The sequence below is a fragment of the Falco punctatus genome, assembly GCF_963210335.1.
Source record: "Falco punctatus genome assembly, chromosome: 6".
Lineage (NCBI taxonomy): Eukaryota > Metazoa > Chordata > Aves > Falconiformes > Falconidae > Falco > Falco punctatus.
The window spans coordinates 86,785,006-86,798,809 of record NC_137585.1 but is presented as its reverse complement, the minus strand read 5'-3'; positions in this window follow the sequence as shown (position 1 = coordinate 86,798,809).

Sequence of the window (13,804 nt, the reverse complement as noted above, 5' to 3'; positions counted from 1 at the left end):
GTCATGGAAACTAATGAAGTCAGTGTTATGAGATGAAAGGAATCCCACAGTGACCTGATATGAACTCGTGGAAGCCTGATAGGAGGATTTGGCAGAGAATGTGGAGGAACTTTTTTTATCATCCAATGACTCCTTTTAACAGCAACTCCTATCACGCTGTCAGCTGAGCAAATAAAATTGCCCCACTTCTCAGGCCTTCCCTCCATATGTTCTAATATCCGAGAGCTGACTTGATTTTCATAGAGCCATAGAATGGTTTGGGTTAGAAAGAACCTTAAAAATAATTTAGTTCCAAGCCCCCTGCCACGGGCAGGGACACTTTCCACTAGGCCAGGCTGCTCAAAGATCCATCCAGCCTGGTCTGAACACTTCCAGGGAGGGGGCATCCACAGCTTCTCTGGGCAACTGTTCCAGTGTCTCATCACCCACATAAGGAAAAATTTCTTCCTTATATTTAATCTAAATCTACCCTTTTTTCAGTTTAAAGCCATTAGCTCTCATCCTATTGCTTACAAGCCCTTGTAAAAAGTCTCTCTCCAGCTTTCCTGTAGCCCCCTTTAGGTACTGGAAGGCTGCTATAAGGTCTCCCTGGAGCCTTCTCTTCCCTGGCTGAACAGCCCCAACTCTCTCAACCTGTCTTCATAGGAGAGGTGCTCCAGCCCTCTGATCATCTTCATGGACCTCCTCTGGACTCATTCCAATAGGTCCCTGTCCTTCTTGTGCTGGGGGACCCAGAGCTGAACACAGTACTCCAGGTGGGGTCTCATAAGAGCAGACTAGAGGGAGAGAATCATCTCCCTTGACCTGCTGATCACACTTTTCTGCAGCCCAGGATATGGTTGGCTTTCTGGCCTGCAAGCACACATTGCCAAATTGTGTTGAGCTTCTCATCCACCAACACCTCCAAATCTTACTCCTTAGGGCTTTTCTCAATCCATTCTCTGCCCAGCCTGTATTTGTGCTTGGGATTGCCCTGACCCAGGAGCAGGACCTTGCGCTTGGCATTGTTGAATTTCATGAGGTTCACACAGGCCCACCTTTCGAGCCTGGCAAGGTCCCTCTGGGTGGCATCCTTTTGCTCCAGCGTGTTGACTGTACCACAGAGCTAGTGTCATTGGCAAAGTTGCTGAAGGTGCACTCAATCCCACTGTCCATGTCACCAACAAAGATGTTAAACAGTGCTGGTCTCAATACTGAACTCCCAAGGAGCGCCACTCTCCACAGGTCTCCACTTGAACATTGAGCCATTGACCACAACTCTTTGAGTGCGACCATACAGCTAATTCCTTATCTGCTGAGTGGTCCATCCATCAGATCCATGTGTCTCCAGTTTAGAGGCAAGGATATTGTGTGGGACAGTGTCAAAAGCTTTGCACAAATCCAGGTAGATTACATCAGTTGTTCTTCCACTATCCACCAATGCTGTATCCCTGTCATAGAAGGCCACCAAATTTGTCAGGCATGATTTGTCCTTGGTGAAGCCATAGTGGCTGTCAGCAACCACCTACTTATTTTCTGTGTGCCTTAGCATAGTTTCCAGGAGGATCTGCTCCATGATCTTGCCAGGCACAGAGATGAGACTGACCAGCCTGTAGTTCCCCAGGTCTTCCTTTTTTCCCTTGTTAAAAATGGGCATTATGTTTTCCCTTTTCCAGCCACTGGGAACTTCACCACACTGCCACAACTGCTCAAATACGATGGATAGTGGCTTAGCCACTTCATCTGTTAGTACCCTCAGGACCCATGAATGCATCACATCAGGTCCCATGGGCTTGTGCACCTTCAGGTTCCTTAGATGTTCTCAAACCTGATCTCCTACATCAGGCAGTTCTTCATTCTCCTGGTCCCTGCCTTTTTTTTTCTGTGACTTGGATGGTGTGGCTAGTGCACTTGCCGGTGAAGGCTGAAGCAAATAAGTCGTTGAGTACCTCAGACTTCTCCATATCCCAGGTAACCAGGTCTTCCATTTCCTTCTGGAGAGGGCCCACATTTTCCCTAGTGATCCTTTTCTGACTCTACTTGAGGGCTGCACACGATTCTCCCCAGACAAAAAGGGGATATGTTGACCAGGAGAAGTGTTGCCCCACAGACAGCATACAGACCTCCTTCTCAAAGAAGGATAGGACATGGCACACAAGACACCTGCCTGCAGTACAGGCATCCTACTCTTTGCTGGTCACTGTGGACACAGTTTAGAAATAAAGACGGTTAACCAGTGGTTTTTCAATTATCTGTAACCTCTCTGCATTTCTCTGTGCTCTGCAGTTCTGCACTGGTACAGTAAAAGAAGTGAATGTAACAGCCTATAGAAACTGAACCTAATTACATGCAACTGTTCTAATTTATGTTTGACACTGCTAACTGCCTCCCATGGGTAACAGGGGCAACACTGACATATCCTTAATGTCAGCGTGTACTCGCCAAGACCTGAATAGAGCTTGTAAATTGGAGCACAGTTTGCTTAATATTGTTAATAGTAATTGTGATCAATTTTCTAGCATCTAAATTCATCAACATGACTGTAACGGCTGAAGCCTGGCTTAAAATCCATTCCAGGCTATCAGTATTTGTGGGTCTTTTGCCCTGGTATACTGCTACATTTATTTGCTTACATTTATTCAATTCATTTATGTATGTGGAAATGACCTTGCTATGTGATTTTAATGTTTTTTGGAAATGAATTTTTGCCCTATCTAAGGACATATTGCTCAGGTGTTCAGTCTGTGCAAATCAGAATCAGCCTGTTATTAATCACAATTTCGTAGACCTGCTTGGAAAATAATAGTGTTGATAGGGAATTTTATTATTGTTTTCCTGCACATTATTCTAGATTATACATAGTTCAGAGAACACATGCTGTGCTCTGCCTTTCTTAGAAAGGGGTAATGGGTGTGACTCCTTGCTAGTGGTAGAAATAATGCAGTATTGTGCACAACTACATGAGCCAACTCTAAGCAAACCATCTTGGATACTGGGAGCAACCCAAGTTCTGACTGGGTTAAAATTATGGCTCATAAAATGCTGGCACCTGAGCGAGTTCATTTAGAGCCAACATCAGCATGCCCATATGACACTGCACTGTACCATCCAGCGAAACTTTGAGGCCCAGGGACTTGGGGCATTTCTGGGCAGCAAACACGGGAGTTTTGAGAACCTAGGACTTGAGGTTATCTCTTTGGCTAAGTGTCCAAAACCAGTGCAGTAGTACCTGACCAATAGCTTGGCTGCATGATAATGCTGATGGTCTAAACTGGTGAAGACCCTTTCCAAGCTGTTGAAGCTATTGGTTTTGGAACATCTACCCTGGAAAGCAATAAAAGCAGCCCTGGATGACTCAGCCAGAATTCCTTCTGATGATACTAGTTGCAATACAATTCCCTTTGCAACCGTCAGTCTCTTCAGTTTACTTGTATCTTTGGCAGAAATCTTGCCCTTGAACAGTCATTACGCAAGAGAAAGACTACAAAAGCAGTTCAGAAAAGTCACCCTCTGGTAAGACCTAAATGTCTTTTATAGAAGTATTCTCCTAATCTGAGTATACACATAGTAATTGCCTATAAACCAACAGCTCTTTTTCTTTCAGGTATTCTGCAATATAAAGAAAATAGATACAACGGAGTGAGAGTTATTTTTGACTCAAGATGGCCACACCAACTTGAGTAAAAGTAATGTATTTCAAGGAATAAGAAAAGAGGCACTGACCTACTCAAACTTGTGTCTTCATGATTCTACTACATGGTAAATCACTTCCACACCTTCACATCTTCACAGTATTTTTGAAGTAGTGTTTGGTCTTTGATTCCCAGCTTTTAAAAACCTGAGATGCAGACCAAAATTCTTGCTTGTCTGTCTGCTTACCTAGTCTTCAATATATTTTTTTTTCAATAAAAAGAGGACCTGAGCTTCTCTAGATTTTATCAGCTTTCCTGATATGCCATTATGTTTCACAAAAAAAGCAATACAAAGCTACGACCTCAAATTGTCAAATAGTATCAGGTGTACTCAAAGGTTCATGCATGTCCATGACTGGCCTATCTTGTGGATTAAACTCCGTCCATGCTTCTGGACAAAGAGCTGAGTTTGTTTAAAATAAGATTATTTTAATCTTGTAAGACAGCACAAATTTGAACCCCAATGTGTATGTCTTTTGGACATATTATTTTATTTCAAGGAATTGACAGAATTCCAGGACCCTTATTTCCCTTAGCATGGAGATGGGGAAGAAAGAGTAACTCTCTTTCCCAGGGATAATAAATAAGATGCATTTCCTTAGTAATGTAAGTTCCAGCCTATGTGGGACTTCGGACTTGTCAGCACAAAGGGTCCTCATACACGGTCTTGTGTCCGTGCATGTCCATTGTGGTAGAGCTCAGCAGTCTGGGTTGGCTTTTATCTTTGCTTTTAGAAATGTAAGCACAAGGGGTTTACAGTAGGAAAAACAGTACTTCACAAATGTAACATTTAAACAGGCTAGTAATCATGTATTTTTCCTTGCTGCAGTGGGTTTGCATCAGGCAAACTTATTCTGCCCTTATGTGTTCTGTTGTTAAATATTTATGTAAAATACCAATAACTATTTTTAAGAGTGCTATTTAAACTTGTTTACTGATTAAGGCTCCCTCCTGCCCAAACTGGAGGTCTGAATATCCTGTTTTGCATAGCACTTTTGCTATCTCACACTAGTACATGGATCATGAATGAACAGGAAGAAGATGTAGATGAAGTCTTGGAATCAGCAGCACAGAAACCTACATAACCAGGCCAGAACAGTCCAAGACAACAGTCACAACTAAGCTAGAAAACACCTCAAAAGATCACTCAGTCTGTCTTCCTGCTGAAGAAAGCTCTACCTATTGTACTCCTGACAGTTCATCTAATTTATTCTGAAAGACCTTCAGACCTGGAGATTTCATGATCATCCCATACAATCATTTCAGTGCTTCACTATTTGTATTGTTAGGAAGCTCTTCTTAACATCTTAAATGAAGTTCCCTTGTTGAAATTCAAACCCATTGCATTTGGTCAACAGCGTGCACGTGGACCATGTTGTCTGGGCTGGCAGACTTCAAAGTATTTGAAGACTACTAATAAGATTTTCCTCTCTCTTCCCTTATCTAGGCTAAATAGCCCTACTTCTTTCATTTTTCCCTCCTAAGCCATGTTTTCTAATCAATTGCTCATTCTTGTTGCCCTCTTCCTGATGGCCTTCCATTGCTCCAACCTTCTTTTGAAGTTCCTTATCTAGTCCTGGGCAGAAAACTCCAAGAAAGACCTTGCCAGGGTGAACCATTGCTCATCTTAGAGATCACGCTGCTGTTTGTCTGATTTTGTTTTCCTACAGTATGACTGCTGATTCAAGTTCAGGAGGTGATTCAATGCAATTTCTACAACTTCTTATAAGGAACATTTTTTTAACCCCTTTCTGACTTACCTAGATCATTCCTTCCAACAGTACAACTTTGGTCTTGTTTTTATAGGCATGCTGGGTATTTTTCTCCAGATCATTTCTTCAAATAATCAAAATTATTTTGAATTCTGGTCCTATCTTCAAAAGTGCTTTCGGGCCCTTCCAATGTGATTTTATCTGAAGATCTAATTAACATATTCTTTTTTCTATTAGTTGGGATTTTTCATTGAAAATATTAATTATCAGGTCCAAGACACACATCTGACAAGCTTCACTAAATACATCCTTACATTTAAACAGTGAACAAGGAGGTGAGAGAACAATCTGTGGTAGTTTACAAATTGAGCCAATTTACTCCTCTCCAACCCGAAACAAGAGGACAACCAGTGATCAGACTATGACTCAGGTGCAACTTGGCTTTTCGTGTTCTTCTGAGGCCTATGTGATCAGTCACTACACTAGATATGTAATGGAGTCTACTGTAAGTCTTTTCCTGGAAGGAGCAAATCCTGTGCACTGGGATATTAAGTAGAGCTTGTGATACAGTGACAAGGAAGATGAAGAAATCAACATTAGAAAATGAGATGAAAGAACATGAAGGGTATTGCAAGGTTCCTTGAGTGTGTGCAAGGGGAATTTTTCTAAATGAAATTTGGAGCAACTCTGACTGCAGGCTGGAGTTAAAGGAAGAATGTATATTGAATATTAGACAGACGTCCAACCGTGAGTGTTGGACAGATGTCAGAAACATCAGAGAAATCAGAAGGACCAGAAAGTGAGCTGTGAGAGGGATCATCATGTTCTCTTCCACAAGGCAGGAGAAAAGAAGGATTCAGGGTTTTTTTAGCCCAAGAAAGAGAAGGTTTTACAGTGAGGATACGACTTAACAATGGAACTTTAGAGAAAACTGGGCAGAAAGAAGTTTCAGTTCAGTAGGGAGACTGGAGAGATGTCTTTACAGAGGTTGGAAAAGACAGCAATGACAGATACCAAGGTTCAAGGACTGATTACCCAGTGAAGTGGTTTACCTGCATAAAATTATTTACTTTATGAATAAAAAAGAAAAGAAGAAGCAATAAGTAGTTTAATCCTTCTGAAACTTGATCCAGACCCACAGAAATCAATGGAAAAGCTACACTGACTTCATGTGGTTTGGAATAAATCCCTTAGAGTGTGCCATTGAAACATTACAGGATAAATTAATCCCTGGTTTAATTTTATTAAAGCAAATTGAATTTATCCTAAGGATCTGTTATTTCAAATATACATTCATTCTTTCATTTACACATTCTCCCTTTTCATTGATACAAGTGGGATCTCAGTGTGCTGTAAACCGTGTGCTTACTGAAAAAAAGACAGGAAATGTACACTGTGAAGAACATTAGCTAAGAAAAAATAAGGTTTCAAAAAATATTTGTTCCAGCATATATTTTTAAATACCTTTCATAATTATGAAACTTCCAAAAAAAAAAAAAAAAAAAAGGAAAAAAAAAAGCCACAGAAAAATCCCCCATACACCATCAGGGGGCCACTCCTCATATTCCATTAGATTTGAGGTTCCTATCTGATGAAAACGGCACTGAGCTGGAACAAACAATGCGTCAGGGATGATTATGTAACATGAGATGAAGAAATATTTCTCAGCCCAGTGCCAGGAAAGCTACAGGCAATTCTGGAAGTCACATGCTTTCTGGTGGGGTTTTTTTGCATTTCTGTTTTTGTGTCTTGTACAAAAGGGTAGCCCTGTTTCGGAAGTCAAGTTGCAGGAGGAAACAGCCAGTAGAGAGGATCTTTTCTGTGTTTGTGAATTCTGGTTGAACCACAATGAGCACATTCTTCCTTCCCTCTTTTGTGTGTGTTTGGAGTTTTGTTCTTCTAGTAGTGAAAGTTAAATGGATAGAAAGGCGTCAATGGGGACATTGTTGAACTGACCTCTGGTGACCATCTGAAAACAAACGAGGGCCACAAACAAGATGGACACTGCCCTAGCTAGCCATATCTGCATCTATTTTCAGATTAATTATTGTATAGTGGATTCTGTGTTATCGTGTTTTGCTCACAGTGTCCTTAAAGACTAAATGTCGGGGGGGGGGGGGGGGGGGGGGGGGGTCGGACACCGACACAGACACGGACAGGACCAAACCAAACCAAACCAAACAAGGGATTTTACATAGTAGCATACAATATGTCTGAAAAGCAGTGATAAAAGGATAATTAGAGCTATGAAAAATTTAAATGCGATTCAAAACAGATTGTTGTGAACACAACTGTCAGTTTCAGCTGTCCCAAACTGGCAACACCACCTCTGTGTGAGGAAGGCAGGGGCTGAACAGGTCCTAAACCTCAGTGCAAAATTCAATCAGTCCATGGACGGGTTGGTTACACAAGGCTGGCAGAATGACTATCACACTAAGCAGATCTGCCTAACCCCATAGTCTGAAGTTAGTCCCAAGCTTCAGTTGTGTAAGATACTGGATCAGAACCTATGAAAATTGCGTTTAGAACTAGGATCCTTCTATACTAGCATGCATCCACTAATTTTTATCTTGATAACTTCCAAATTTTGCACAAGTGTCACTAACTTCAGTCTGTGAAAGACTTAATTAAGTTACCTCAAAACATTGTCACGTGCCATTTGACACTTCAGCATTTAGATGGTCAGTGACAGCTGGATGTGATGTGGGACCTGTAAGAGACAATCTTCTTCCAAAAAGGACAGCCTGATGTAAGAGGAACAGCACTGTACATTCCTGCTCTGGTAGCTAAATCCCACCCTAATCACCAAATTCAGATCACAAAGGAAAACACCTGTATTCAGGTATGTAGGTATGCAAGATACCACCTGGACACCTAAGTATCACTCTTAAATTTCCATTGACAGTAGTGATCAAATCTGTTATTTACAAGGACAGTTTAGCCACATATTTAATGTCTGCACAATTTGGTTTTGGTGTCTTGATTTGAGGGCTAAACAGGGTTCATATCCTGCTAGTATTTCTCATGTTAGGTTATAGCTTAGCCACCAACACATCAAATTCTTGTAGAAGCAGCTAACTATTGTGTTGAAACCAGAGTTATAGTGAGTCAAAACTTCGGGACAATACATGAAACAAGCCTATTCTTATTTATTTCTCTCTTGGGAACTACTTAGATGCTACAAAATAGACACTAAATATTAAGTTTCAGAGAGCTATTTCAAACTTGCACCTTAACCCAGATTCATTTGCGAAGTAGGTAAATAAGATTAATTAGTTGGAGGATTACGTTTTGTGTTGTGGAAGTGAAAAAAATAATTGTCTGATCATGTGAATCACTGGTAGTATCTAGCAAAAGCCTTTACTCGTGCCTGTGGGTAAATCAGGTGATCAGGAAAAAACAAAGATCGCTAAGGGACAGGTGCAGGAGGAGCTTCCCATCTACTGAATCAGGAATCTCCTATGGGCGCTGTAGTGTTTTGTCTCCCTGTTTTCCATAAAGTCACTTTCTTTCCTCAGAAAAAGAGAAGCAACCTCCCCTTCCCCCACCCCCAGAAGAAAAAAAAGGAAAAGAAAGGAAAAAAAGTGGGATTAATTTTTTTAGAGAACATCTTTCCTTTCATTGTTCTGTGTTCTTTTCTATGGAATGACCCTGGATAGCAAAAACAAAACACAAGACAAAAATGATCCTTTCATTCTCTTCTATTGCACTCTAAAACAGATGGTGGTTTTGCCTCACGTTATAAGTGGTATATAAGGAATGGTAAGATTTTTATAGAAAATCCCAGGTAGTTTCTTCCCAGGTTTGTTTCTTTTTGTTCATTGTCCTTTACTTACCATTAATGAGGAAACTGATATCAAGAGAGATATGCATTGTCTTTTATCACTTTTAATTTAAATATAGACAGCCACAGCCTGGCTTCAATCCCACAAACTATCCAAAAGGTATGATTCAAGTATATTATGTATCCTTATATTTTGAAAACCCTTTAAGCAGTTTTTGTATTTAATTTTTTTCTTCCACAGCTGATGATCCAGTGGCTCAGGGAAGGGTGGCCACCAAACAGAGAGACTTTCCTAACTTCACAGACATCTTGCGAACACCTGACAATGCCAACAAAAAGAATAATTGAAAAAAATGCCAGAAGGATGTATTAAACATTCTTGATTGAGGAATGGATTAAGCTACTTTTTTTAAACCTAAATCTGAGCATATTTGTGTTCTGAGGACTTCAAGGCTACAAACACTGTCCCAAAATCAGACAAAACAGGTCAGATTATTCTCTCAGTTATATTGTTATACAGGACATCTGTATTGAATTCAGTAGATTTATGGGCAGATGTAAACCCAGACAGTCTCCATCAAAGAATATTTAAACCCTAGATTAAATGTTCTTAGCAAATTTTGAGTCTATGCATATTAACAATTATAATATTTATTTAATGTTTTCTTTTAATATCCATTTCAAATGCACTGTTTGGTACTTGGAATGTACTTCAGCAATGAAAAGTACTCATGCCTCCCTAACAGGAATAACGCCTCTAGAAAATTTTCAAAAATAATGTCACATTTTCTTGAGCCCTGGGGTGGTTTGGCCACCAATGAGCTGCTTTTCTGGGAAGAAAAAAGAATGGAGAGGAAGTATAGCCTGAATTTGTGCTGTGTATTTGCTACTCTTTGAACTGCACACAAAAGGTGGTTCAGATCAGTAGCATCCCTAAAAGGCATCACAGTTGAGTACCGAGAGTCCAACCACACTGTACTGTGAGCATAGAATTTATTACTATGGCTTCTGTGGCTCAAAGTTAAAGGTGATTTTTAAGAACAAGTTAATTACTATTAGTTTTCCTCCTGCTTCACACCATAATCAGATCATTTGAAACACCCTAAGCAGATATTAGGGTGTATTACCATGTGTCTTCAGGAAAATCTAATGAGAGGAACCAGTAGATAGTAAGCAAAAACATTGTTGTTATTTATGTGCTGACACAAAGTGCAGTTCAGCTCTGTTCTAGGGATTTTATGTACACTTGGGGGAGAAGACTTGTTTTCTGTTTGCAATACTTCAGGCTGACTGGAGTGAGGAATCCTCATTTCACAGAGAGGAAACAAAGCATTTGCTGAAAAAAACTTCACTGAAGCAGCTATTAAGCCCAGACCATGGTCCATATATGAAGTAAAAGACCTCAACAGCGGTCATCTTCCAACTAGAAAAAATCAGAGTGCTGCCACAGAACACTTCATGGGTAGTAACATTGAGCGTGAACTGGTAACTCCACTGAAGATAAATATGTGTGCTTGTTGCTTATTTTCTTAATGATGGCAATAGAGACTCCCTCTGTAGAAATTGCAGGATGTGTCAGCTAGAATGTATATATGATTTAGTCTACTGTACCTTTGCCTATGTAGTTGCTTTCTGCATACCAATTTATCTCTCTGAGAGAGAATTTCAGACTTGCAACAGATTAACACAGTTCTCCTGTACTGCTTTTATTTAATGTGCAATATAAACAAGTGGTTCCTCTTCTGGGCCCAAACATGGAATTCCCCCAGAGCTACCCTGGAAAAAATGAGCACACCTAAGATGAACAAAATTCAAATGAAAATCAATAAGCATAATGATTCCATCACTGTCATTTCCTGAGTCCTCGGGATAGCCTCCGTTTTGAAAAAGGTCACTTAGATTTGAGGTTTCAGGGTTGAGTACTCTTCAGTGCTTACTGCCTAGCAGAATTTCCAATCTAGTCTGAGGTTACCAGGTGAGTGAAGGGAATTCAACACCTGAAAACTAGTGGTCCAAAAAGGGGGTTGGTTTTAACCATTATTTGAATACTGTGCTTGCCTCACACTCACAGTGGGGAAAACTATTCATCACAACTTTTCATCATCTCTTCCATATGTAGATGAATGAGAAATGTAAAAGCATGTGCAGTAGCAAAAGTTACATTGTACGCCTGGAGTTCTACTCTAATGCCTATTTTTATTTGCTCATGATTCTATATACATCAGCGGAAAATATTATTTTCTATATTGTAAGTGAGCATACATCTCTGACTTCTTGTAAATTTTAATTTTAGGTATCATCCTCAAGTGATTCATATTTTATGTGAAAAAAATAAAGTTCCACTATGATTTAGATATATTTTTCTTAAACATGCCAATATATCAAAACCAGAGATACTGAAAGCCTTCTTTTCCAACTCCTCTATTGATCACCCAGAAGCAGATAAAATGGAATTCAGGCTACTCCCTAAGGAAGTACAGATGCATTCAAAATCTCTCACTCCAGCTAATAGTTTGTTATGTCAAAATGAAATCAGAAAACTGACTGAATTTATTTGCCCTTTCAAGGACATGTTCCTGCACACAGCATGATCTGTGACCTGTAGTAAATCAAGCATGCATAACGATGAATGAACTTACTACTTTTGTATGCTGCCTCCCTTCAGTTAAACAGATGTATGGTTTATCTCAGCAAATATTGTCCATCAACCAGAAGTTGATATACTTCTTTTTCTTTTAACTAGAACACCACCACCACCACCCCGACAGTAAATTATGTTACTGTATCTTCCTAGGTAAAATATATTTTTGCATTATTTTCTCCTTAGCTCTTTCTTTCCTGGTTAATCTTCCTATATTACTATATTTCTTATGAAACATACTGGCCATTGAATGAATCTAGTCTGGAGGCTGGACTGGACACAATGATTAAGGAATAATTAGCATAAAACAGGTCCTGATATGCTTCTGTCTTGTTTTTGCACCAGCAAGAACTAACACTAAAAGGAGGAGGAAGGAATCCAGAAGGGGAGGCAGGGAGGGAATGTGTTATTGAAGATTGGTTTGATGCTTACATTAATGGAGTAAGATGGTATTTGAGCAGGCACATGCATGTTTTATCATTTTCTGCTTTTAAAGTAGATTAATATTTGTTTAATTTTGCTTCAATCTCTATAGACTTGAACAATGATACACTGCAGTTCAAATCTCCAAAGCCTGTCGCAAACACTATTCTGCAACTTCAGAAGGGGGGGAGCAGCAAGAGATAACTGCATCTAATAGCTGATGAGGAACAGAATTTGGGAAAAGAAAATAAAGGGAAGCTTTATCCAGGAATTGCAACAGATTTAAGTCAGTCAGGCACATACTTGCATGTTTGAAGGCCACTACAGTCAAAACAGGACGTTCAAATCTTGTTGTTATTTATATAATACTGGAATGTATGAGCCCTGAACATATTAGTTCAAGGCCAACAAAGCTCTCAGTGGTTTATGTCTGAATTTGATTTATGTATATAAGAAAAAGTTTATTTCTTCTGTGAAAACACAAGAGGTTTCTCAGAGGGTTTCCTATGACCAGGGCACTCTAGGTCATCATGGCATCATCTGGAAATGCCTGTAACTGCACATGCCTGCTTTGGTGACACTCCACAATGTGGAATGTACTTTTGCAAAAACGAAACATTTCCTTAGATCCAAAGGCAGCTATAAAAAATTACCTGAAAAAAGTGAAAATGACAGTGCAATTTGATGGGTGGATGTGGACACACACATTGATAATATAAAGAACAATAATGAACAAGATGGGATGGATTTCGCTTGGTCGAATTTTCTTCTCAACATCTATGAAAAAAAGAGACAACATTTTCAACACCTTTTAGTAGTCCTGTTAGGTGAGACAAGGAGGTCTGACTTTGTCGATGCTGCAGCTTGAGTTAAAGGGCTCCCTTTTTTCCTCCATCCCCCCCTCCCACTGTTACAGTGGCACCAGCAATTCAGAGCTTTGCCAGGCTGCTTCTGTTTTCTGCTCTCCATCATGCAAGCAGTTATTAGCTTCTAAGGACTGGGCATGAGAAAGAAATGTGCCCACTTCTCACACTGGTCCAGGGCTCCGAGCTACCCGTGCACATTATTTGGGCTGTGCTTGGTGCTTGAGTAGCTCTTCCCTTGATCCCCCAGGAAAAGCAGAGGCATCAGATGCAGCTGCAGATTGCTGGCTGGGTTATGCTGAATAGGGTAAAATTCATCTTAGCGCAGGGAAACATTGCACACCTAAACAGGGCTGCAAGACTGAAGAAGTGAAAAGCAGACACGAGGTGAGGTATTATGGCAAGTGCTGGAAAATTTTGGTGTGTGCCCAGAGAAATGAACCTTAGAAAGATTTGGCAATGTAGAGAAAAGGGGAGAAATGTCTGGTCCTTTTCGCTCTCTCCAGCAGTAGAGGGTGAGAGAGAAGTAAGGTCAGCAGATGAGCTGGTGAAAGGGGAAAAGTTAATCCTTCAACCTCAGCTCTACAACTAGCATCAGGCCCCAAACCTGTGAGAGTCCTTGTTTTTCTAGGTCTTGTCATCTTGCTGGCAGGTGAAGGGCAGTCAGAGCTGCCACGTGTCACAACTAGCACATGGCACCTGAGCATCTG